Source organism: Anopheles coluzzii, chromosome X (genome assembly GCF_943734685.1).
Source record: "Anopheles coluzzii chromosome X, AcolN3, whole genome shotgun sequence".
Classification (NCBI taxonomy): domain Eukaryota; kingdom Metazoa; phylum Arthropoda; class Insecta; order Diptera; family Culicidae; genus Anopheles; species Anopheles coluzzii.
In genome coordinates this window covers 26967876-26994203 of record NC_064669.1, presented here as the reverse complement: position 1 = coordinate 26994203, position 26328 = coordinate 26967876, and the positions used below count along the sequence as shown (strand labels likewise).

The 26328-nt window shown below is 49.9% G+C and overlaps 1 pseudogene; it reads right to left on the bottom strand.

Annotated features, from left to right (window-relative positions):
• Nucleotides 1-5820: 5820 nt before the first annotated feature.
• On the bottom strand, nucleotides 5821-9889 carry LOC125906656 (uncharacterized; annotated as a pseudogene).
• Nucleotides 9890-26328: the final 16439 nt, after the last annotated feature.

Genomic DNA, 26328 nt, shown 5'->3' with positions numbered 1-26328 from the left:
TTGGCGGTACATTGGCTCCCTACCGACTTTTGCGTTGAAGTCCCCCAGGATGATTTTGAGGTCATGCCTGGGGCAAGCATCTACAATTCTAGCGAGGCGGCCGTAAAAAAGGTCCTTCTCCTCTTCCTCTTTGTCTTCGGTAGGGGCGTGAACGTTTATGAGGCTTATATTAAAGAATTTGCCTCGCATGCGCAGGGTGCATAGCCTATCATTTATAGCCTTGAAATCCATGATTGCGGGTTTATTTCGGGATTCGCGGGATATTTTCCATTACAATCCATTTAATTATATTCCCTTACAAAATCAAATCTCAATTTATTAATACATCTATACATTATGTATAAGTATTGATATAAATCAATGAAACCAATTCCAATATTTACCTACATATTTCCAATATTTTTTTATATATGGTAATACGTCTTCTCCAACCATAACCCTTTAACAAGTAAAAATTTAAATAATCACGTAGTTATTTTTCTCCCGGTTCCTTGCATGTATAAAAATAACAAATTAGTTTTCTGATTGAAATAACTAAAATAATAATTAATAATATTTAATTATATTAATAATAACAAAATAATTTGAATTGACATTAGAACACTTGACATTCAACGATGACATATAATCAAAATTGACAGCTCAATATATCTGAAACCTCACGTCACTTTGACATCTTAAATTGGTTGACAGTTATAATTTAAATTTTTTGACAGTTGCAACCGATTTAATAATTGTTGGAAAAACAAAGTAGACCATAGCATTTGCGACGGGTATAAAAGAAGCAGCTAGCTTCAGTTATGTAGTAGTTTAGTATAATAAACTGTAGAGACACATTCTAAACTCATTAATAATAACTTTAAAAAAAATATTTATACTCAACCAATTAAATGAAATTAAAATTGCTTTTGCTCAAGTGACAATTCATTACACAATATTTTTTCAATTCTATTAAAACTTTTAATACACAACGTCATATCCAGTTGACATTGAAATTGTTTGGACAGCTTGTTTAAACCTGACATTTACCGTTATCGACATCAAATAGACTGACAGCTATTAAATAAAAATTTTAATCTCGGAAAACACTTTCAATTTATTAAATTCCCCTTTTTCTAAATTTCAATTGAAGTTAACTTAAATTAGCTCTCAATCATTTTAATCGCTTCCTAAGCTTTTTCTTTTTTTATCAATACCATCTAACCCAGTTAATTTTTGCTCCGTTGCAAACAATTTGAAAATATAACTTTAATTATCTTATTTGATTATTCCCATGACATTAAATCGCAATCATTAGACATTGACGTAAAACATCACGGTATCATTGACATTCAAATAGATTTGACAGCTTTATTAATAACTTGACTGACAGTGACATCAAACGTCTCATCACATTGACAGCAAAATAAATTGACAATATAATTACAGCGCGAAATAGTATACAGTAGAAAAATGGTGATGAACACACGCTCCACTTTAGCTCGTAGAAGTAGTCCCTCGAACGATGTCCCCGTCTAAGGCTTCGGCCACCAGCTTTGGTAGACGGGCATCAACAACCCAGCTGATGGCTTCCAAGGCACCTGCCCTACGAAAAGCTTATTGGGTAGAGGTGGAGGGAAAATCAAAAAGGGTCTCTGCTCTCCCGCAGATTGCGGAAGACAGCCCTGGGGAGGGTTCTAAGGCAGGGCAAACATACGACAGGAAATTTTTCGCTACTGCATATCCAGCCGAGTCAAATCCCATGAGCCCATTGCAAAAAGCAAAACATGAGCTCATGCTGTTTATCAGGGACACCGTGAAGCACAAGGCTATTTTAGCCAAAACGCCACAATTCTCTAATTGGGAAGAGCGTATTGGCTCAGTTTTAGCCCTGCTGCACAATCTTCCAGCAATTTGGCTAGGAGAGGCGGGGTCAGGAATTGATGTGGGAACAGGAACCGAGGATCTCGTGGTGGAGAACCCGGTGTTGGAGCAAGACTTAGGGCCTTTGGCAGGCCCTAATCAGGAGCCGCAACCGGGATCTTTGCCTTTGAACGAGACTGATGTCACCAAAATTTTCACTGTTTTTGGGGGAATTATGCGGGAGATGTACAACATAATAGTAAGGGAGAATGAGGCCAAGACAGGAGGAAATGGGGAACAGGGACAACAGTTGGTGGGTCAAGAAGGGAAAAAGGGCAAGAAGAAGGGAAAGGGTGGGAAGGGGAAAAATGCTAAGGTAGTTGTGGAAGAGGAACCTTGCGAAGGGGAAAGTTGTTCGGCGGACCAGGGATCTGGACCATCAGAGGGGCAAGAGGGGGCGCAAGAATGGCGGACGGTAAAGGGGAAGACCGCCGTGCGCCGGGAGCGACGGAAGAGGAAGAAGCAGCGTGAAGCTGAGCAAGCAGCCAGCCTCGCCGCAAATACGCAAACTTCTGCTCCCCAACCCAAGCAAAAGCCGGAACCTGCTTCTAATCCCAGGGCACCTGCTTTTGCAAAGTGCTCGTGCCGAGGATTGTGATATTCTGATTATCTCGGACCCCTATTGGGTGCCAAATAATAACAGCAATTGGGTTACCGATACCACTGGTCGGGTAGCAGTGGTATCAGTTGGGGATTATCCTTTTCAGCGCATCATTGACAACCAACGCGAGGACTTCGTTGTGGTCGAGATGCGGGGAATCGTTTTCTGTTCCGTCTACCTACCACCCGTGGGTTCCGATTTGACTGTCGAGGAGTACAAACGCAAATGGACCGAAATTGTGTCTGTACTCCCACGGAATCGGGACACCGTGATCGGGGGTGATGTAAACGCCTGGTCAGGTGCATGGGGGATGGAGCGGAGGCCAAACGATGGGGAAAGGGTATCTAGGGGGGGAGTTGTGATGGATGCAGCGGCTGCTCTGGGATTGGTTCTCCTGAACCAGGGCAACCAGAGCACTTGGATTGGGGCAAATGGCCGCGACTCCATTGTGCACGTATCCTTTTGCAGCCCCTCCTTGGTAGGGGACAATAATTGGCGCGTGTGTGACGAAACCCCAAGTGACCACAACACTATCAAGTTTGTGGTCGGCAGGGTTCCGAGACAGCGCGCCAATAACGAGGGACACTCAGCAGTGAATGGGGGAAGGTGGTCCACAAGATTCTTCGACAAGGATTTGTTCGTTGAAATCTTGAGGGACCAGGACATTTTTGGGCATGTTGCTACGCCAGAGGAGCTGACCCAGGCCATTACGGTGGCCTGTGATGGCACCATGCCTAGGCAACCCCCAAGACGACAGGGCCGGCGGCCAGTTTATTGGTGGACGTCCGAGATTGATCGGTTGCGCAGCCATTTTCATGGAATGAAACGGCGGTACAACCGGGCCCGGACCGAGGAGCAGCGCGAGGAAAGGCGTCAAATGAAGTCGGACGCACGCGCTGCCCTGTAACGGGCCATCAAACTCAGCAAGGACCAACACAAGCAGGATCTGCCGGAACAATTGGAACCGCACGGCTTTGGCCCTGCGTACCAAATCCGCAAGCAGCAGTGGGATGGAGCTCGGGTTCCGATGGAACGGGATGCCAATAAGCTCCAGTTCATCGTGAATGAGCTCTTTCCCGATCGTCCCCCGATGGAGTGGCCCGAGACGGAACTAGGTGGGGATCCACAGGATCCGGTCTCGGAGGAGGAGTTGGCGGAAGAGTTGAAGGAGATTGCCCGCTCAGTCAACCCCAAGAAAGCTCCGGGGGACGACAACATTCCGAATATGGCTGCAGCTGCGGCAATTCTGGCTTTTCCGGAAGTTTTTGCTAAAAGCTATAAGCAGCTACTGGAGGCAGGCACTTTCCCCGACGCATGGAAGCGGCAACAACTGGTGCTGCTTACCAAGTCGGGAAAACCACCTGGGGAGCCCTCGTCATACCGGCCAATTTGTCTGCTGAGTGTGCTGGGGAAAATTTTGGAGCGGTTGATTCAGCGGATGCTGACAACCCACCTGGAGTCGACCGGGGGACTTTCGGACGCCCAATACGGTTTCCGTAAAGGGCGTTCAACCGTTGATGCCATCACTCGGGTGATGAACAACGGGAAAGTCGCTCTAGACAAGAAGCGAAAGGGAGATCGTCTCTGTGCGGTGGTAACGGTGGACGTCCGGAATGCCTTTAACTCGGCAAACTGGGCAGCGATCGGCCAAGCTCTGCAGCGTAAAAACACTCCGCCTTATTTGCAGGCGTTGCTGCGGAACTATTTCATTGGCCGAACGCTCCACTATGATACGGATGAAGGAGTAGTGTCAAGGACTGTATCTGCTGGCGTTCCTCAGGGTTCGGTTTTAGGACCAACACTTTGGAACGTCATGTACGACGACCTACTCCGCTTGCCGCTCGAAGGACTACGAGCGGACATCATCGGGTTTGCTGACGACGTGGCCTTCACATTTCTGGGAAGGACCACGGAACAGGTCAGCGCTTTAGCAACGGCTAACCTGGAGAGGATCGAGTGGTGGCTGCGAGGAGTCGGTTTGGAACTTGCCCACCAAAAGACCGGGTGCATGATTTTTTGTACTCATCATGTCCCGCAGCTCGCAGAGCTTCAAGCGGGCGGTCACTCGATCCAATCCACGGAAACGCTGAAGTACCTGGGAGTGGACCTCTGTCGCAAACAGCACCACAGCCGGCATCTGGAAAGAGTGGTCAATAAGGATTAGTCACGGATTACGAATGCCTTGACCTGCCTGATGCCGAATAAGCGTGGTCCTAAGAGCCGCAGTAGGAGACAGCTCGTAAACGTCGGCAACAGTATCATCCGATACGGAGTTGCCACCTGGGGGCGATGGGTGCTCGACAAGGAGACCCATCGCAAATCGGTCCAAAGGGCGCATCGACCGGGGGCTCTCCGAGTCGCCAGCGCCTTCCAGACCGTGTCTTATGATGCCGCTTGCGTTGTCGCCAACACCACCCCGTTAGTCCTCCTCATGCAGGAGGATATCCGCTGCCACGACGAAAAGGTAGCGAGTGGTGGTGTTCAATCAGACATACGGAAGCGACAACGGGAGGAGACGATGGTTTATGCCTTTCTCGACGAAATAGGATATATTTTTGTATATCCTTTTTGTTTCATATTTTTGTATATGATGGTTAGATTTTGATAATTAATGTGTTGTTGAAAAGGTTTTTTGTCATACTTTGATGTTATGTCAGAATATTTGGCAAAAACTTGTTTTTAAAGTTCATAAATGATTGAAAATCAAACATCACTGCCGAGTTTTTGGATATTTTCATTTTGGAGAGCAAAATTTTTTATGATTCGACTCGATTTCACTCGTGAGTCGCATATCAAAGGAAAGATCAACATTTTTCCTACGTATTGACGTTGAAGTTAGCTGCGACCATCCGCGACCCCGAAAATTATTGAATTTTTTCTTGAAAATAGCACGAGCGATTTTGACGTCTTGTTGTATGAGCCATACACCGCAAGTATCGAACTACCTGTCATAAACGAGCATTTGAAACAAACAGGCATAAGAAACAAAGCTGAACAGAGAAAAACAGTTTAAAAAAGGTCGTAAGATATGAATCATCTCTTTTCAAAACTAACCATGAAACACTCGGCTGTTCTAGCGCGTAGTACTTAAAAAATCGTTTTTAGTAAGGAACTTACTCCGCCTTTGTTTAAATTCATAACAATAATTGTTGATGCTGTTAAGTACTACACAATAATGAAATGTTGTGAGCGATAATTATTGAGGTTTTTTTGCTGTCTTGACGATTTTAGTATAGGACTGCTCTGTATAGTAAGAGCAATGGTATTGAATGAAGAAAAACTGCAATAGCACGAGGAATTGATTTTCATCCCGGCGTTTGTATGGCCGTTGCCCACTGTGCCGGGGGGCTGTGGCGGCGGTTCGCCTGCGCGCGCCCAATGCACCGTGTTTCTCGCTCAGCGTCCAGTGTGTCGCTGGGTGGTGCCGCCGGGGAGACTGCATCGTAGCATCGTCGTGTGTAGCGTGTTACCCGCTTGTCCGACCATGAACCGTGGCCCGCAAGGGTACAAGCTTGCGTACGTCGGTGGTGCGCTGCTTCTGCGCGGTCGATCGTTTATGATGTCACGTTTGCCCCCGGTTCCGCGCGCCGCCTGGCTCGAAGATTTCTGGACAGGTCCTTTCGGTCCACGTCATGGACAGTGCCAGATGCGGAGTTTGACTGGGGCGGTACATCTCCAAAACGATAACGGAGGTGTCCAAAGGTCAGCTCAGTGTGGACAGAAACCACACGCTGAGCATAAGGACAAAAGCTGGCTTGATCCCAACGTTCAGTACACTTCGGGACAGCGAAAGCTTGGCCTTACGATCCTTTTGGTTATAACGAGTTTTTAGCAAGAGGTGTCAGAAAAGTTACCACAGGGATAACTGGCTTTTTTTTTTTAAAAGCGGGTTTCTTTATTCATTGGAATTCAGACCCTCCCTCACCACTACATTTTTACCCTCGAGGGCGTGCCCTGAAGGGGGTTGCTAGACTGAATTGCCTGTACCTATTCCGTGCATGATGCATCTTCCGTTTTTTATTGTTCAAATTCAATTCAACTTCTGTTATCCCTTACTAGGGCACTCGTTCTTGCTAGTAGACGCTTCTTTTCTAACGAATGCAGAACGTCTATCGGGAGGCAACTTCCGCCTCGACCGCTGCGGCTTCTTCCGCAGCACTCAGGCCACCGTCCGTGGCTTCGTTATTTCGTTCATTAGCGCGGTTGCAAATTCCAGACGGTCCGGCTGCGATATCCGCGCTTCCTCGGCCGTCTGAATCGTCGTCACTGCTGCTCGATGACGATGATGCAGGACTGTGCTCCCCATACAGGCGTCTCGCGTCCTGAATCGCTTGACGCCTTCTCGCTCTGAATCGCGCCTGCCAAGAGCCGCGCAGCCGTAGATCTGTACGGCGTGCCGCAGTTCTGGGCGATGGTGGTGGAGATGGGGGACGTCCTTCTCGCTGCACCTCTCGTTGCCGTGCCCTGGCTGCTCGGCGGCTCGCATGCTCGACGGATCTTCGCACGCCGTGCCTCCAGATCGGCAACATCTTCGACGTGCTGCTCGTCGTCCAAGGTTTGCTGAAGTTGAGCCGTAATCCGCTTAGCAGCTTCGCAGGTACGGCTCCAGCTCTCGGCATTGCGCAACAAGTGCTGCTGGAGGTTTTCCGGACGGACCGGGTCCGTACTTCCCGCGCCGAGTAGCTGCTGACGGACTTCAGCAAACCTCGAGCACTCGAACACCGCGTGCTCCGCGGTATCAGGGACGCCGCTGCACCGCTGACAGTCAGGGGACGATGTGAAGCCATTGCGACACAGGTAGTCCCGGAAGAAGCCATGTTCTGAGAGTATCTGGCACAAACGGAACGACACATCTCCATGTTTCCTGGACTGCCAGCTGCCTATGTTGGGTAATACACGGTGCGCCCAACGCGTGTACCGGCTGGTGTCGGCTTCCGCATCCCACTGTTGCTGCCATTGCTCGATCGTGGCCTGTCGCTCCTGCTTCCGGATGTTCGCCCTCGTGTCGGTGCGGTTGACGGCACTTAGTCGCTGGTAGACCCGGGCGTCCTCATCCACCAGCAGGCAGATGGGGGTCAGACCAGCCAGGAGGGTGGCAGTCTCGTACCGCACGGTACGGAATGCTCGTGCCACCCTCAGTGCCATCTTTCGCTGGACACGCTCCAGCAGGCGACCAGGCTCTCGTTTCTGCAGCTCTTTACTCCATACCGGTGCTGCATAACGCATAACGGACTCGGACACCGAAGCTAGCAGCTTCGCTTTCGATGCCCTTGGTCCGCTATGGTTTCGCAGCAGTCTGGATGTGGCGTCGGCGATCTTCCCAGCCCTCTCGGTGACCTTCTTGACGTGCGGCAGCCGCGACAACTTGTCCTGGAGGGTCACGCCGAGATAGCGGATCGAGCGGGACGAGGTGACGTCCACGTCGCCTACTCGGACGGTGATCCGCGTCGGGGCTTTGGTGCTGGAAATGACCACCATTTCCGTTTTCGCCGGCGCAAACTCGAGATGGTGTCGAGCCATCCATTCCATCACTGTTGATATCGCCTGTTTCGCAGCAGCTTTCACCTGGTTGTGCCTGTTCCTTACGTCTAGCGCAGCAACTAGGAGGAACCGATTGTCGCGTCGGTTCGTGCGACCGAACGACATCGCACGCTGGCCGGCCTCAACAACCCTCTGAATAGCACCGATGGTCGAGCGCCCTCTGCGGAAAACATACTGCCGGTCCGACAGTCGCGGTGAATCTGGATCTTCCAGGAACTCGTGCAGCCTGTTCAGGATCAAGCGCTCAAGCACCTTGCCCAGTGCATCCAACATGCACAGGGGCCGGTACGAGCTGCTCTCTCCGGGGGGTTTTCCTGGCTTCGGGATGAGTACAAGGCGCTGCCTCTTCCACGCTGCTGGAAACGTGCCGTTAACGAGGCAGTCCTGGTACAGCGCTGTGAAAACCCCCGTGTGCTGCAAGATGGCTGCTTTCACCACCGCGTTCGGGATACCGTCGAGTCCCGGGGCCTTTTTGTTGGCCATGCGGCGCGCGATGAACTGGAGTTCCTGGTCCGTCACTGCTGTAACCGCTCCTGACTGCTCCTCTCCCTCGATGGTAGCCGCTTCTGGCCAGACGAGGGGCGGGTACTGGGGGAAGAGATCGGACACGATGTGTTCGAGCCTGTCCCGCTCCGTCTCGGGTGGCGTCCGTCCACCACGGAGGTGGGACAGAACGACGAGATATCCGGCTCCAAACACATTCTCCTCGGCGATATCGATCAGCTCCTGGAACGAGTTCCTCTTGCTGGCCTTTATCGCCTTCCCCAGCTCCGCCCTCGCTGTGCGATGTTCCGCTGCGGCAATGCTCCGCTCTTGAAGATCACTGGTATGAAGCATCCGATCGCGGGCGCGATCGCAGTTCTCTCGCAGCAGCCTGAGCAGCGGCGTCCACCAGAACAGGTCACGATGGGGGTCACTATGCGACGTTGTAACCCGCTGCATCGTTTTGTCACACGCGGCGAGCATGATCTCAACCATGCGTTCGAGACTGACCGCCCGTTCTGAGAACCGCGCTCGGAAGGCTCGCTGCGAGAACTGCGTCGCCTTATACCGCCGATCCGCGTGTCGAATGCGCCCCTGATGTCTCATCCGTGGTGATGAGGGCTCGTTTACGACGGGAACTGTGGTGCCAACAGTGTACGTGATGTACCGGTGGTCGAAGTACGAGTAATCACCGCACACGTTCCACGTTCCCGGCTGCGCGATGGTTGGTGTCGCAAACGCCACGTCAACGATACTCGCTGTTGCCGCTCCGTTGCCGTCGAAGGTGCTCGTCGTGCCCTGATTTAGCACAACCAGGTCTAGCTGCTGGATGGCACTGAGCAGGTCTTCCTCCTCTCGCTGTTACGCTCGCTTCCCCATTCCACATGCCAGGCGTTGAAGTCGCCGGCAATGACGACTTGTGAATGGGTAAGCGTTTCGAGCTGTACTGCTTCAATGAAGCGCTCGAACTCGTCGGTGGGCTGACGAGGTGGAGCGTAACAGCTGAGGAAAGTGGTGCCGCCTATCTCGGCAGCGACGAGTCCCGGTGTGTTGCTGCACCAAATCCTCTGGAGAGGAAGAGACCCAGTTGCGACGATGGCAACCTTCTTCGAACAGTCGAAGGCCCATCTACCGTTGTTGGCAGGCGGTCGATACAGCTCCGACAGCAGCAGCACGTCCACTTTCTTTTCTCGGGCAGTTTGGAGGGCAATGTCCTGGGCCCTCTCTCCTCTGCCCAAGTTCACCTGCATTACTCGCAGTTGTGGGGTCATTGCAAGGCCGACCGGGCGCAGTCGGGGTGTCCAATTGTGTGTGGACCACCGCACTTGAGGCACTTCGTCGAAGAAGTGCAGTCCTTTGCCATGTGCCCCACAACGCCGCAGCGTATGCACATGTTCTGCCGGTCGTCGGGTGAACGGCAATCATGGGCCCAATGACCCAGCTCGAGACAGCGATAGCAGCGCAAACGCTCTCGAGGAGTCGGTGGCGCGGCTCTGACTTTGCTTACGCAAAAGCCCAGCTTGATTTTGGTGCCCTCCAGCTCCTTCGCGAACTTCGCGGGCAGTCGCACATACGCACGTTGGGTGCCGTCGGTCATCTTGGTCAAAGTGGTTGAGACGATGCCCGCTCCCGACTCGAACTTGCTGTCAAGCAGCAAAGTTAGGTCCTCCTCTCGCGCTACCGGGTCAACGTCATGCACGATGACTGACGCCATTTCCGTGACGTGCCGCCACACTCCAGCACTGCCCACGATGGCACGAACCTGCTGCAGCATATACTGTGCGTTCGCCTTGCGACTCAGTGTAAGACGCAACAACGCCTTGCTGGTAAGGCGACCCAGGACGACGTGGTCCTTGAGCGGCTTGTACCGCTCGTCAGTCCTGACTGCCGTTTGCACAAGCAGCAGAAGGCTCTCCCAGTCTTGGTCTTCGTTGGGCGAAACCTCAATGAGCTCGGGCTTGGCCGGCTTTCGCTGCTGTGATCGCTGATGCTGAGGTCGCTGCTGCTGTTGATGCTGTTGCTGCGGACGTTGTTGCTGTTGCTGCTGCGGCTGCTGCTGCTGCTGCTGCTGCGGGCGCTGCTGCTGCTGTCGCTGCTGCCGGAGCTGTGGTGGAACATAGCGTTCACCTTGCTGCTGTTGCTGCTGCCGGAGCTGTGGTGGAACATAGCGTTCACCTTGCTGCTGTTGCTGCTGCTGCTGCTGCTGCGGTTGACGTTGCCGCTGGGACGGGCGGCCTCTTACCACCGTTGTACAAAGCTGCTGCTGCGGCTACTGCTGCTGTTGTTGCTGCGGGTGCTGCTGACGCTGCTGCTGACGATGCTACTGCTGTGACGATGCTGCTGCTGCTGCTGCTGCTGCTGCTGCTGCTGCTGCTGCTGCTGCTGCTGCTGCTGCTGACGATGCTGCTGCTGCTGCTGTTGCTGCTGCCGTTCCCGCTCTCGCCGCCTCAGCCGTTGCTGGCGCTTCTGGGCTGTCTCCCGGTTTCCGCCTTGTCCCGACGACTGCTGCAGGGTTGCGTTCGCTGCAGTCTGCAGCTCAAGCACCGAATGAGTGCCCGTGAGCAGCAACTCATTCTCGCGACGAAGTGCCGCGTTTTCTTCGCGACAAAGTCGCAGCTCCTCCAACGTCGCCGTTAGCTGCCCGCCGATGCTTTGGAGCTGTGCCATCAGCAGGGCACAACTTCCCGCGTCGATGGGCCCAGCAACTGCCACGTTGCCCAGAACAGGGGATGCCGTTGGTGTTGGCTGTGCTGCTGCTGGTGGCTCCAAGTCCATGGCCGCCTCCGCTGCCTCACACTCCAGCGCAGGTTCCGGCGTAGCGATGATGGTACTATTCAGCTCATCGTCGTTGCTGGAGTAGCACAACTCCATCATCGGCGTTGCCGGGCGCTCAATCGCCAGTGGCTGTGTCGCCACTACCGACCCTATCCTGGACCGCAGCTGGTACGGCGCACTCACTTGCGGGGGTTGGGCCTCGTCACCCATCCCCTGCGTTTTGTTTCACTTTCCTGTTCGTGCGCGCACCTCTTAATACGAGGGTATGAACGCAGCCCGTCGCAGTCTGCGTTGAACGCGCGATACACGCTAGACTGTCAAGATCGTCGACGGAACAACAAGTGCTTAGTTTGCGCTCCGTACTTCTCCAGTTATTTTCGGTTGAACTTCGTAGTTTCTCTGTGAATGTGAGCTGGCTTCAAATAGTTTAAGCGCCGCTCTTGCCGCTTTTGTAGTTACCGATACCGGTGATATTGCAGCATCCTGCTTAAACGAAATTTCATCAGCTGATATCGCATTCTTTGATCGCATCTTTGGCCATCGAACATCAGACATCCAGTTGCATTACGCACACTAAGACGCATAATTATCTGCAAGTCAGCTCATCGTTTACGCCAACACCATTGTCTCACTCACACCAGCCAGTGATATAAAATACACAATCATGAGTGACACATGCAAAAAGTGTTTACTCCTCATTGCTGGTGAAAGCATAAAATGTTGTGGTAATTTGGAGTTGTCTACATGTAAAGTTGCTTTTCATCCAAGGTGCCTTAACATTACAAATGCATGTAGTAAAGAATTATTCAGCAACAGCGGTCTCAGATGGATATGCACAAAGTGCCGTGAAAGCAAATCTACCTGTATTAGTGCAATAGCCCAACTCCTACAAACCTTCAAAGAAGACATAGTAAAAGAAGTAGACAAGCGATTCAGTGATCACATATACACCGACATTATTACGGCGTTACAATCAAATACCAATTCGTCTAATTCATCAGGTTGTCCTACTGATCTACAAAAGCAAAACATAGTTCAATGTAGTGAAAATCGTCCAAATCAAGTTTTGAGTGAGAATTTAAACACCACAATCACAAACACAATTTCATTACCACCTCGAGTGTCCAACCAAGCAAATTCGCTCACTAACACTAGTGCCCAGTCCGCTCAGCATCCCAGCTTAGTCTTAGAAAAAACCCGTTCTCGTTCTCTCATACTACCGTCCTGTACAGATAAACAAACGATTCTTCCCAATTGCACATCTAACACTGAATTAAAGCATGGTACAGCTGATATACCTGTAGAGGTCAAGTTCATTCCTAACACAGAAACCAAATTCTGGCTTTTTGTTACGAGAATTGATCCCAGCACAACAATTAATGATATGCGTGAACTGATATCAAAACAACTGGGTACTACCGATATTTTGATATATCAGATTCGACCACACAACATGTCATATGAACTCAAGTTCATCTCATTCAAAATCGATGTACCTAAATCGCTATTGAATCTAGCGTTAGAATCCAGCACTTGGCCGCGAGGCATGGTATACAAAAGATTTGTTTCCCATAGCAATCCAAAAAACGAGAATGCACCGTGGTCCCATTCCCGTGCTTGCATGAGGCAAACGTTCAACGGCCCGTTATTGCACCTGCCGCTAACGACAACAATGGAAACTTTACCGCTACACTCTTCATCGATCATAGAACCATGCTCACCGATTCTGTTGACATCTCCGCCGCAACTTTTGTCCCCATCCCCTCCAACACAACGATACGAATTGCGCAGCCAGATGATCCGGTAAGCTCACATTACCATGTTAATATTTTACAATCCGATAATAATAATAATAACAATTAAAATGATTATGATAACTTAAAAGTATATTATCAGAACGTGCATGGGCTCCGATCAAAACTCAGTGATTTTTTTGCTGCTTCATTAGTATGCGACTATGACATTATTATCAGACAGGGGGCTACCAATGCTCGATTTTTCTGGATCTCAAATTTCCACCGTATGCGGGGATCTGCTGGATGAAATGAACTATGCAGGCATGACACAAGTTAACTTTATTAAAAATATCAAAAACAATGTACTAGACCTCATTTTTGCTGACGACAATATTGTGAAGGAAGGGATGCAGATCCAATCTACACAAGATTGGCTAATAAAAACCGATGTGTATCATCCATGTTTAATTGCGGAATTCAAATCGTATCGCACTAATATCAACGATCCTGTCTCGGACAACGCTAATACACTCATGAGCTTTAATTTCCGCAAAGCCGACTTCGCTAAAATGGATGCTATGCGGCGCGGTGTAGATTGGTCCTTCTGCAATCCCGACTGCACCACCAACTATGATCTGAATACCGCTATTCGTTCCTTCACTGATAAACTAATAAGTATATTCACTGAATGTTGTCCCTTAAACACAGCATCAAGAAAACGTGGACCTCCATGGAGTAACTGGATATTAAATAATATAAGACGGTCTAAAAATAAAGCCAAGCGCCGATATAAACGCACTCGTTTGCCATCAGACAAGCTAAATACCATTACCAGCCATTTTCGACAAGTGAACAAACTGCTCTACAATGATTACATACAAAATCTACAATCACAGTTCATCGATTGCCCAACATTATTCTGGCAATTCATGCACAATAAACGAAAGGACAGCGGCGCACCTAATCATCTTGTTTGAAACGATAAACATGCAGATAATCGCTACGACATATGTCAACTATTCGCTGAAAAATTCAAAAGCGTTTATTCTGTTGATACTACTACATCATCGCTGCTTGAGGCTGCTTTGGAATCCACACCTTCTGACGCTTTCTGTGTTTCGCTAAATGATTTCGAGATTAACGGTGATATCATCTGTAAGGCCATCAATCGACTGAAAACTTCATATAATCCGGGGCCCGATGGGATACCGACCATCGTAGCGAAAAAGTGCGCTGATGCTTTGCGCGCTCCTCTAGAGGCTGTTTTTACTGCATCGCTTAAAATGGGCATCTTTCCTGAGCCGTGGAAATGTTCATGGATGACACCTATCCTTAAAAGAGAACCTAAGAATGATGCAATAAACTATCGTGGTATAACATCTCTATGCACGTTTGCAAAAATCTTGGAAATCATGATCTACGACGTCCTAGTTATGTCATGTATCAATTACATATCGGTTGATCAACATGGTTTCGTACCTAAACGATCCGTAACCACCAACTTAGCTCAGTTCGTTTCGGAATGTCATACATCGTTTGAATCGGAATATCAAATGGATACAGTGTACACTGATTTCCAAGCTGCGTTTGATAGCATCAATCACAACATCCTTCTTGCAAAACTCGCACAGATTGGTATTTCACCTCTTGTCATCGATTGGTTAAAATGATATCTGACGGACAGAATGTATTCTGTAAGAATAGATAACATCTTTTCGCAACCATTCACAAATACTTCGGGAGTTCCCCAAGGCAGCAACTTGGGGCCGCTATTATTTACACTCTACATAAACGACGTAGCTCTTATTCTCCCAAAACATTCTGTACTACTTTATGCTGATAATATTAAACTTTTTTCAGTTATCAGGTCAATCGATGACTGTTTCGCATTCCAGAACAATCTCAACCTATTCAGCAATTGGTGTGTGGCAAACCAACTAAGCCTCTGTGTGGATAAATGCAGCGCGATTACATTCAGCAGGAAACGAAACCCTTTACACTTTTGTTACTCACTGCACAATTACAATTTGTCTCGCGTGTCATCAGTCAAGGATCTTGGTGTGATCCTTGATTCATCACTATCCTTTCGCGAGCATTACCACTCTATTATTAGCAAGGCCAATAGGATGTTAGGATTTGTAATCAGGCAAACTCTTGAGATAAAAGATCCAATATGTCTGAAAGCATTATATACCGCATTAGTACGTTCCATCCTAGAGTCTAATTCAGTTCTTTTCTCCCCATACTGTCACGTGTGGACGGCTTGGATAGAAAGCATACAAAAAAGATTCTCCAGAATAGCAATATGCCGATTACAATGGGCTTCATCACAACATTTAGATTACCTGTCACGGTGCATGCTTTTTGGTCTACAAACCTTAGAACATAGACGTCGGGCATTGCAAGCTACTTTTGTCGCGAAATTAATCAGTGGGGACATAGATTCTCCCTACCTGCTTGAAAAGCTAATCTTTATGCTCCTGAACGACCTCTCAGGATACTTGAGCTGTTAAGACCTACGTTCTCAAGATCTGCACATTCCTACAATGCGCCTATCAACCAAATGATACATAGCTTCAACAAATACCAAAAATTCTTCGACTTCAATATTAGTATAGCTCAGTTTAAAACCAATTGTCTCTCGTTTCCTTATTTATTGCGCTGTAGCTAAGTTTGTAGATGAATTTAGGATTTATTATATAATTCCGGTTCCAAGCAAATCTATCCAAGATACTAAATGAGAGATAAAAAAATAAATAAATAAATACGAAGCGATGCACTACACTCAAAACTGGCAACACTGCCGCAAGCGTTTTTGACCACGCTGGCCACACTGCTGGGTAGCCGGGCAAATGCCAAAGTCAGCAAACACTTGCCCGTTCGGCTGGGGCTACCCGTTCCGGAGTGGTGCACGGTTGAGATTTTGGCCACCTGTCAAAACTGGCCGCCCTGGAATGGCCAAAAATGGCCACGATGGCAACACTGGCAGATAGCCGGGGCGATGCTAATTCCAGCGAGCACTTGCACGTCCGGAGCCGACCAGTGGTTCCGGATATAGACCAGTTTTAATTTTGACAGGTGGCGCCCTCTAGTGCATTGTTGGTGCAGTTAAACGTCACAAAATTGAAAAGTGCACTGTTCGCTTGTTTACCGTCCGATTTGGACGTCCGGGTAGTCCAGACAAGCCGAATTTCCCCGCGCACCCGTATCACATGTCCACTGAATTTTCCTGATTTTCCCGGAAAAGTTATTCCGGAAAAACACAATTTTTGGTGGAAAATCGCTTGTAACTTTTCACACGCTTTTCCGATCCACGATTTTCACACACCGGCGGAATGGTCTTTCACACTCACTTTTTTGTTTTCCCGATTTTCCGGAATATTTTTGGCATGCGGCCAGAAGACGGCGGCTCCGCGATTTTTCACAAAAATTTTCCAGATCGATCGACAATTTCCCGACTTTTTGCACTTTTTGTGTTTGTACTGAATGCCTGTGACGTCACGCCCCGTACAACCGTTGCTGACGTCACAGCAGATGATCGTTGGTCGAGGGGGGGCAGCCGCTGACGTCACAGCCGTTGACCGTTGGTCCAGGGGGGGCAAGATTTCTCGTCCAAGCCCGGCCGGCACGTGCCAAGGTCGAACAAGGACAAACTTTTGCACAAACACGTCTGTGCCAGCCGTATGTTATGTACACTTTCCTATACGAAAAACTACCACCCGCGATCCTGGTCGTAGTTTTTCACGGATTTTCATAAAACTTTCACTGTTGGACGGAGCTCGTCAGCGCCCGTCTTTTAACGTATTTTTCATGAAGATCCGATCTTATTTCACAGCTTTTTAAAGCACTTAAGTATTTTATATAAACTCTTTTTGCACTTACGATAACATCGACGGGTTTCGTTTCGCGCGGACACTCGATGCGTCGTTGAGTTCGTCTCGCCAAGACGCTTCTAACAAAACTTCGTTTGCGAAAATCCGTTCACTTTTCGCAAAGTTAGCAAAATTGCCACTCAAGAAGTTCACTAACTTTTTTATACACTTTTCCAAAAAACTGGGTACGCCACTTTGTTCAACTCCTTGGCCCCGACTCAGATATCAATTTTTATTGAAATCGGTCAAGTAGTTTTGCGTGGTGCAACTACAAAGTTTCCGCCAAAACTTTAGCACTTTTTAAACAATTCACGAATTTTTAGAGTTGCACAACTCGGTGGATTTTGCCCCGATCGGGCCAATCGACACTTAGTTTGAAAGAGCGTGCAAGTTTCTACACTATTCGTGGAAAATGAGGGCAATCTGGCGCCTAGAACTCGATTTCCCAAAGTTATGGAAGTTTTGCACTTTACTTAACTAAGTCAAAACTTCAATCCTCCAAAACTTTTTATGTTTTTCAACTAATCTGGGAATCCGACCACTCGCCAGAAAGGTATTTTCGCCACGCACACGATGGTGTTGTTTGTGTAACGCTCACCTCAACACTTTTCGAAATATTTTGAGAAAACACTTAAAAAAGTTGTAAAACTCTTAATATATTTTCCACTTTTTCACTAAACCGATATGGGTATCGATCAAAAGGTTTTATCGTCCCGCACCATTTAAAACTTTGATGGGGCGAATCCGACAATTTTTCACCAAGTTATTGCGGAAAAACCACGTGCACAGTCACTTTTTTATTTATCAACTTTTTTGAAAAAATTTTTGCACACGGCCAGGGGACGGCGGCTCCGCGACTTATCAATAAATTTTTTTCATAAAGTTCGATATCTTTTCGAATTATTCGACATTTTCGTTTTTCACCAGATTCGAATTTCACATATACGGTCGATTATGCACACTGCATACATATCGATCACACTTGAGTACGGAGCTCGACGGAAACACGTCCGCTCACGACGACAGCTCGAGCGTTACACACAGGGATAACCGGCTTTTTTTTATAAAAATGGAATTCTTTATTTTTTAGAATCCCTCACCCGCCCCTACAATGCATACCCGCGAGGGTTTTCCCTGAAGGGGGTTCTTAGCCATGTTCGGGCAGTCTACATCCGTGCTTGTGCACCTTCCAATTTTATTTAAATTCAATTCAAATTCAGATTGAAATTCTTTAACTCTTATCCTACTCCAATTGGAGTCTGCCGTATCAGCCTTCGCTGCTTCTATTATAGCGCTGCGAGTCTAGCGGGAGGCAACTTCCGCCTCTACCGCCACCGCTTGTTCAGCAGCGCTAAGGCCACCGTCTGTGGCTACTGCTGCAGCCTCCTCCACCTGTTGCGATGCCCCACGAGACGGTCTGTCAGCGTGATCCGCGATTGCTCGGCCGTCATCGTCATCGCTTCTTACCCGGCTGGACACCCCGGGAAGATGACGGTTTCGCCTCCTCTCCCTGAACCGCGCTTGACGTTCACGAAGCGCTGCGCGTCGCTGAGCGGTCCGTGGTGAAGCTGGTGGGGTTGGGGGAAGTCCAGCTCGACGTTCTTCCCGCCGACGTGCTGTTGCTGCTCGCCGGTTGGCGTTGCGTCGCTCGTTTCGGGCCCGTCGCACTTCGGCGCCTCTAACTGTATTACGTCATCATTTTGGTGCTCGATGACGTTGGCCGCCAATGCTGCCCGCTCCTCGTCCCACGCTTGCTGCAGTTGGGCCGTTATCCGCTTAGCAGCTTCGCAAATACGGCTCCAGCTCTCGGCATCGCGTAGCAAGTGCCGCTGGAGGGTGTCAGGACAGACAGGGTCTGGACCCCCCTCGCCGAGTAGCTCCTGACGTACTGCAGCAAATCGTGGACACTCGAAGAAGGCGTGCTCCGTCGTCTCTGGGACGCTGACGCACAACTGGCAGTCTGGGGACGACGTGAATCCGTTATGGCACAGGTAGTCACGGAAAAATCCGTGTCCGGACAAAACCTGCGCCAAACGGAAAGTCATGTCTCCATGTTTCCTAGACTGCCAGTCACCGACCGATGGGATGACAAGGTGCGTCCACCGCGTGTGCCGGCTAGCATCCTGTTGCAGTGCGTCGGCATCCCATTCCCCTGCCAGCAGTCGTTGGTGTGCTGCCGCTCCGTTGCCCGGATGTCCTCCCTCGTTGCAGCACGGTCTAGAACAAGGAGTTGTTGATGGACCCGAGCATCCTCTTTGATGAGGTGGCATATCGGTACGAGCCCAGCGAGCAGGGTGGCCTTCTCATACCTGACGGTACGGAATGCCCGAGCCACCCTGATGGCGGCTTTTCGCTGTACTCGTTGCAGCATCCGTCGGCACTCTCGCACCTGAGTTGCCTCAGCCCAGACGGGAGCAGCATACCGCAACACCGATTCTGCCACATACGCCAGCAGCCTTGACTTGGCCGTCCTGGGGCCGCTGTGATTCTGCATGAGGCGCGTTACAGCTGCCACCACACGTGACGCCTTTTCCGTGACCTTGGTGACATGGTCTCGCCATTTCAGGTGATCTTGGAGCTACACGCCCAAGTACCTGATGCTCCTAGAAGACTGGACTTCCACGTCACCGACGCGAAATGTCACCTGCGGTGGAGTCTTCTTGCTCGAGATCAGGACGGCTTCAGTCTTAGCTGGGTCAAACTCCAGAACGTGCTGTTACATCCAACGTTGGACCTGGTCAACGGCCTCCTCTGCTCTTGCGCGTACCTCGTCCGTGGTGGTAGCAGGAACCAGCAGCGCAAGATCATCCGCGTAGCCAATTATTTCGACGCCGGGAGGTAGCGGCACACCGTCATACATTATGTTCCACAAAGTGGGGCCCAGAATGGACCCCTGTGGAACACCGGCGGTAACATGCCGTACGACGGGGCCTTCGCTCGTGTCGAAGTACAGCATACGATCTTCGAAGTAGCTTCGTAGCATTCGTTGGAGGCCGATTGGGACACCTTTTGCCTGAAGGGCGCTGGCAATGGATTGCCAGCTGGCCGCGTTGAAAGCGTTCTTCACGTCCAACGCCACAACAAGCAGAAAACGGTTATCCCGGCCGTTCGTTCGCCCAAACGACATGGCGGTGCGGCCGGCCTCAACAACGCGCTGAATGGCGCTCACCGTCGATCGTCCTCGACGAAATCCGAACTGCCGGTCCGACAGTTGGGGTGAAGACGGCTCCTCGAGATGGTCGTTGAGGCGGTTCAAAATGAGGCGCTCCAGTACCTTCCCCAGTGCGTCGAGCATGCAAAGGGGTCCGTACGAGCTGCTCTCTCCCGGAAGCTTCCCCTGCTTCGGCAGCAACACCGACGTTTGACATTGACGTTTGACGTTTAATTGTTCGGCCGCATTTCCGTCGCGCTCCGTGATTTTTCAATAATTCTCTTGTGTTTTCTGCGTCGCATCGCATTGTTGCCTTTTCTACGGACTATTAAATTGTTTAACATCATCGCTTCGTCTTGGCGAATTGTTTAGTTGCATCACAACTGTGGTTTCCTGCTGTTTTTTCCTGCTCGGCTTAGCAGTGTTGTGCTGTGATTACGCATGATTTCGCGATGGCGGCTATTTGCTTCTCGTGTGCTGAACCGCTAGAGGCCACCGGCTGCATCATCAGTTGTGCATATTGTGACGCTACGTTCCACCGCGGCTGTTGCAAATTGCCCCCCGAGCTGATTGACGCAGTATTGTCCAATGTCGACCTGCACTGGAGCTGCATTGGCTGCACTAACATGCTTAAAAATCCGCGCTGCCGTTCGGTAAAAGAAATAGGCGCCCAGGTCGGTTTCCAAGCCGCCCTCAACTCAGCTGTAGCAGCTATTGGCAAGCTCGTTGAGCCTATTGTCGCCGAAGTTCGCAGTGGTTTTACCCTCCTTCAAACTGCATCCACGCCTCACAATCGGAACTCTGATCCTCGACCAGCTACTGGTAGAAAGTGGAGGCGTATAATCGAGGATTCGGCATCTCCTGGTGTAAACAAAATTGTAAACAGTCGCGGCAACATCCTTTGTGCCACGTCATCGCCAAACGCATACACCAACACCACGATTGCCGTCCAGCCGGCACCTACACAACCGCATGAACTGGTGGGAACCGATCCGTTATCATCACCGCTTCAAGCTGCACCTCGTGAGCCATTCACAGATAGGATCTGGATCCGCCTATCCCGCTTATCAACGGCCGTCACTGTGGAACAAGTGGTCGCTTCTGTAAAGCGTCGCTTAGCCACCGATGACGTTACAGCATATTGCCTGCTAAGAAGAGAGGTTATTGTGGACAGCATGAATTGGCTTTCGTTCAAAGTGATAGTCCCGGCCATCCTTCGAGACACAGCACTCACACCATCCACCTGGCCCGTCGGTATCGGTGTACGTGAGTTTTTTCAATCCCGTCAACACGACCACCAAACCTCATCTCCTATAGCCACCCGAAACCGCTTTACAACACGCACACCAGCTACTAGTACTGAACACCGCTACACTACACGCACACCAACAACGACTCACCGATTAGCCGCACGCACGTCTACTCCACCTGGTCCTGAAACAACATCATCACAACAGTGTCACCCCCCGGTGAATGATACCTTGGAAGCACCCAACTCAACACTTGTTTCTGGACCGTCCCAAAACCACCGTGCTTCATCTCCGCACCTACACCAGTCTACAATCGATCGCTTTTTTCTCAACTAGACGAAATTCCGCTCATTGCACGCAACAAACACGCCAAGCCTCATGCTCTGACAACGCAGCTCAATTGACCTACCGTATACCCGCTTTATCCAACCGCCACAATGACAACACTACCGCTGAGTATTTAAGCTGCTATTATCAAAACGTTAGAGGTTTGCGTACTAAAACAAAAGAATTTCACTTAGCTGTATCGGAGGCTGACTTCGATCTCATCGCCCTCACGGAAACTTGGCTTGTTGACAACATTCCATCTGCTCTTCTCTTCAACAACAACTTCTCTGTTTACCGATGTGATCGCTCTCTCAGCGGCTCTAGCTCTCGCGGTGGTGGTGTTTTGCTAGCCGTTTCTAAAGCATACGAGTCGATAGAATTACCTTCCCGTGATCGTTCTCTCGAGTATATTTGTGTGCGCGTCACCTGCAATAACGCACATCTGTACGTCATGGTAGTATACATTCCACCGTAGCTTAGCTCCGAGATATCGACTCTTCGCTCTCTACATGATTGTATCAGCGGCTTCACTCTCACACTGAAACCTTCGGATCTGCTGTTTGTATTGGCGATTTCAATCAGCCTAGCATAAGCTGGTCCACAGCTGATCCTTCGTCCTCGCCAGCATACTCATCAATCACGCACAATGAACCAACTACGCGCTCACTGGCCAACAACACCTTTGTGGGTGGATTTAAATTTAACGGATTAGTGCAACTTAATCACATCAATAATTCGCACGGACGCATGCTTGACCTGCTCTACGCTAACAATGCTGCAGCTAAATTGTGTTCGCCTGTCTTTCCAAGTGTTGTTCCGCTTGTACCTCTTGACTCCTACCATCCGGCGTTAGACTTCAATATACGTATTAACTCGTCGACCCGACGCAATTCGACGACTCGACAAAACTCGACGACAACCGCATTTTATCGTTATAACTTTGCTAAAGCTGACTATGTGAAACTGAACGACATGATATCAATGTTTAACAATAGCTTTCATTGTTCCAATTTTATTTCACTTGACGAGGCAGTATGTTCATTCTCGTCCTTCATGCTGCAAGCCTTTGTTGTATGCGTCCCAGTTCAGCGTCCTAAACCTAACCCCCCCCTGGGCGGACCGCACACTCAAACGACTCAAACGTGTAAAAAGAGCTGCTTATCGTCACTACCAAACGCGCCCCTGCCAAAGATCTCGCTCGATCTACTTTGACACGCACTCTTTATACTGCAGCTATAACAGGTTTCGATATCGCAGATATTTGAGTAAAATTCAACGTAACCTCTGCAGGTGGCCTGACTCGTTTTGGCGCTTCTACAACAGCAAAACAAAATCCACGCATACACCGAAATCCATTACGTACAAAGGAGCAACAAGTGCCAACACTAATGAAATGTGCAATCTCTTCGCGGATCGCTTCGCAGATTGCTTTTCACCGGCCATGAATGATACCGATACCATTGATGCTGCTCTCGTCAACACTCCGGCTGGAGCAATTAACATGAGCACTCCTTTCATCGACAGTGAGATCGTTTTATCTGCCCTAGCGCAACTAAAGCCTTCCTTCGCTCCTGGACCCGACGGAATTCCTTCTACCGTGCTGAAACGCTGTCAAACGACAGTAGCACCTATCCTTGCAAAATTGTTCAATGCATCGCTAGCCAATGGCTACTTTCCCAAAGCATGGAGGAAATCTTGAATGGTTCCTATTTACAAAAAGGGCGACAGGACAGATGCCATCAACTACCGGGGTATTACATCTTTGTGTGCCATTGCCAAGGTGTTCGAACTAGTGATATACAAAAATCTGCTACATGCATGCCGCAGCTACCTAAGTCCGTATCAACATGGATTCGTGCCAAAAAAGTCGACTACCACGAACCTGGTTGAATTTGTAACCTATTGCACTAGTCAAATTGATGCCGGAGCTCAAGTCGATGCAATTTACACAGACCTAAAAGCAGCATTCGACTCTCTTCCGCACGCAATTATTCTCGCTAAACTCGATAAGCTAGGAGTTCCCAGCCCGCTCGCACAGTGGCTTAAGTCGTACCTAATTAATCGCACATACATCGTGAAAATTGAAAAGCACATGTCCAAAGAAATAGTCAGCAGCTCGGGTGTGCCACAAGGAAGCAATATTGGCCCGCTTCTCTTCATATTGTTTATCAACGATGTTACCCTCGCTTTACCTCCCGACAGTATAAGTCTGTTTGCCGACGACGCAAAAATTTTTGCGCCTATTCACAACACAGGTGATTGTACATTCCTGCAAGACTGCATCGAAATTTTCTGTTCGTGGTGCAAGCGTAATGGACTGACTATCTGCATCGAGAAATGCTACTGTGTGTCTTTTAGTCGATGCAGGAGCCCAGTGACTGGGACCTACTTCATGGACGGCACTGCACTTAATCGACAGAATCATGCCAAAGACCTGGGCGTTCTGCTTGACTCTAGTTTGAACTTTAAACAGCATATCGATGACGTTGTAGCCAGAGGAAATCAATTACTTGGCGTGGTTATCCGGACAACTAATGAATTCCGTAACCCCATGTGCATCAAAGCTGTGTACAACTGTATCGTTCGTTCGGTTCTGGAATATTCGTGCGTAGTCTGGAGCCCAACTACCGCTTCTTCAATTGCTCGACTTGAGGCGATTCAACGTAAGCTCACGAGATATGCCCTACGCCTACTTCCCTGGCAGGATCGCAATAATCTTCCTCCGTATGCTGCGCGGTGCCGTCTTCTAGGCCTTGAACCTCTTTCGGTTAGAAGACGCAATGCACAGTGCTCTTTCATCGCTGGATTGCTAAATGGCTCTATCGACTCATCGCCTTTGTTGCATCGAGTCGATATCTATGCACCATCCCGAACACTTAGGTCTAGAGAAACTCTACGGCTCGCTCAACCCCGTTCCAGTGCTGGACGGTCTGACCCTATGTTCCGCATGTCGGCTGTCTTCAACACTGTCTCGGATTGCTTCGACTTCGACATCTCAACTCAGTGCTTCAAGGAACGTCTCCGGCTTTTGCCGTGGCCGCAGTGAATTGCGATGCAAATCTTGTTTTTGCTATGTTTTTTTTTTTTTGAACTGTTACATCTTAATTAGGCCATACGGCCCGTTGAAGATTAATAAATAATAATAATAATAATAATAATATAACACCAGTCTTTGCCTCTTCCACTGCGCCGGGAACGTAGCGCGGTTGAGGCAGTCCTGGTACAGGACCCGGAAGACCTAAGGGAACATGGTGATTGCCGTATTCACCGCTGCATTCGGGATGCCATCGAGCCCTGGTGCTTCGCGGTTCGCCATCTAACTCGCGATAAGTAACAGCTCGTCGTCAGTTACAGGTGCTATGCCCGCCGTAGTTGTTGCTTCCTCGTCGTTTCCAGCGTTGCTCAGCTGCGACCAGTCACAAGGCGGATGCTCAGGAAAGAGGTCGGACACAATGCGTTCGAGGATGTCCCGGTCCGCTTCCGACGGCATCCGACTGCCCCAGAGCTGAGACATGACGACACGGTATCCTGCCCCGAACGCATTCTTTTTTGCAATTTCGATTAGCTCCTGGAACAAGTTCCGCTTGCTAGCTCGAATTGCTCGACTGAGCTCCGCCCTTGCTGTCCTGTGCTCAGCTGCTGCTATGCTGCGTTCCTCCAAATCAGCCGTCTGCAGCATCCGGTCACGGGCAACCTCGCAGTTGTTCCTCAGGCGAGCCAGGAGGGGAGACCACCAGAATGTGTTCCGATGCGGGTCTTGGTGCAGTCGGGTAACCCGCTGCATTGTCTCATCGCAAGCCTTTAACATGGTTGCGATCATACCCTCCTGGCTCGTTGCACATTGAGCAAATTCCGCAGCGAACAGCGCCTCGAGGAATGAGGTAGCAGAAAACTGCGAGGTCTTCCATCTACGGCCAGCGTGACGCACACGCCTCTGGCTTGAGGAAGCACCCTGCTGCGACGACGATTGCCGCTCATGTTGCTGCTGCTGCTGTTGACTGCTGCTGCTGCTGCTGCTGAGATGACTGCTGCTGCTGCGAAGACGACTGTTGCGCTGGCTGCTGTTGGTCCTGCAGTTGCTCGGGCGATGCTGGTGTTCCTCCCACGGTGTAGAGGACATAGCGGTGGTCTGATGCGGTGTAGCGTGTGCTCACGACCCACCTATCAGGGCGAGCAATCGACGGGCTCGCGAACACCAAGTCAACTATGCTCGGGGGAGCTACCTCATTGCCGTCGAACGTGAATTCTCGACCTTGGTTTATCACGCTCAGGCCAAGCTGCTCCACCATTCCGTGCAACTCTTCCGCGTGGTCTTAAGTCCTCGGACTGCCCCACTCCTAATGTCTGGCGTTAAAATCGCCGGCGACAACGACTTGAGGGTGGGAGAAGGCTTCGAGTTCTATAGCATCCGAGAAGCGCTCGAACTCGGAGAGATTGAGGCTTGGTGGAGCATAGCAGCTTATGAAGGTCACTCCGCCAAAATGCGCTGCTACCAGCTCCCGAGCTTCGCTGCACCACACGCGCTGAATTGGTAGCTCACCGACAGCTACCACGGCTACCGTCGTGCAACTGCTGAATGCCCACCGGCCGTTGTTTTCTGGTGGGCGCAGAACATCAGAGAGGATGAGCACGTCTGCTTTCTCCTCTCTGACAGCTTGCAGCACCAGGTTCTGGGCATCACGGCCATGGC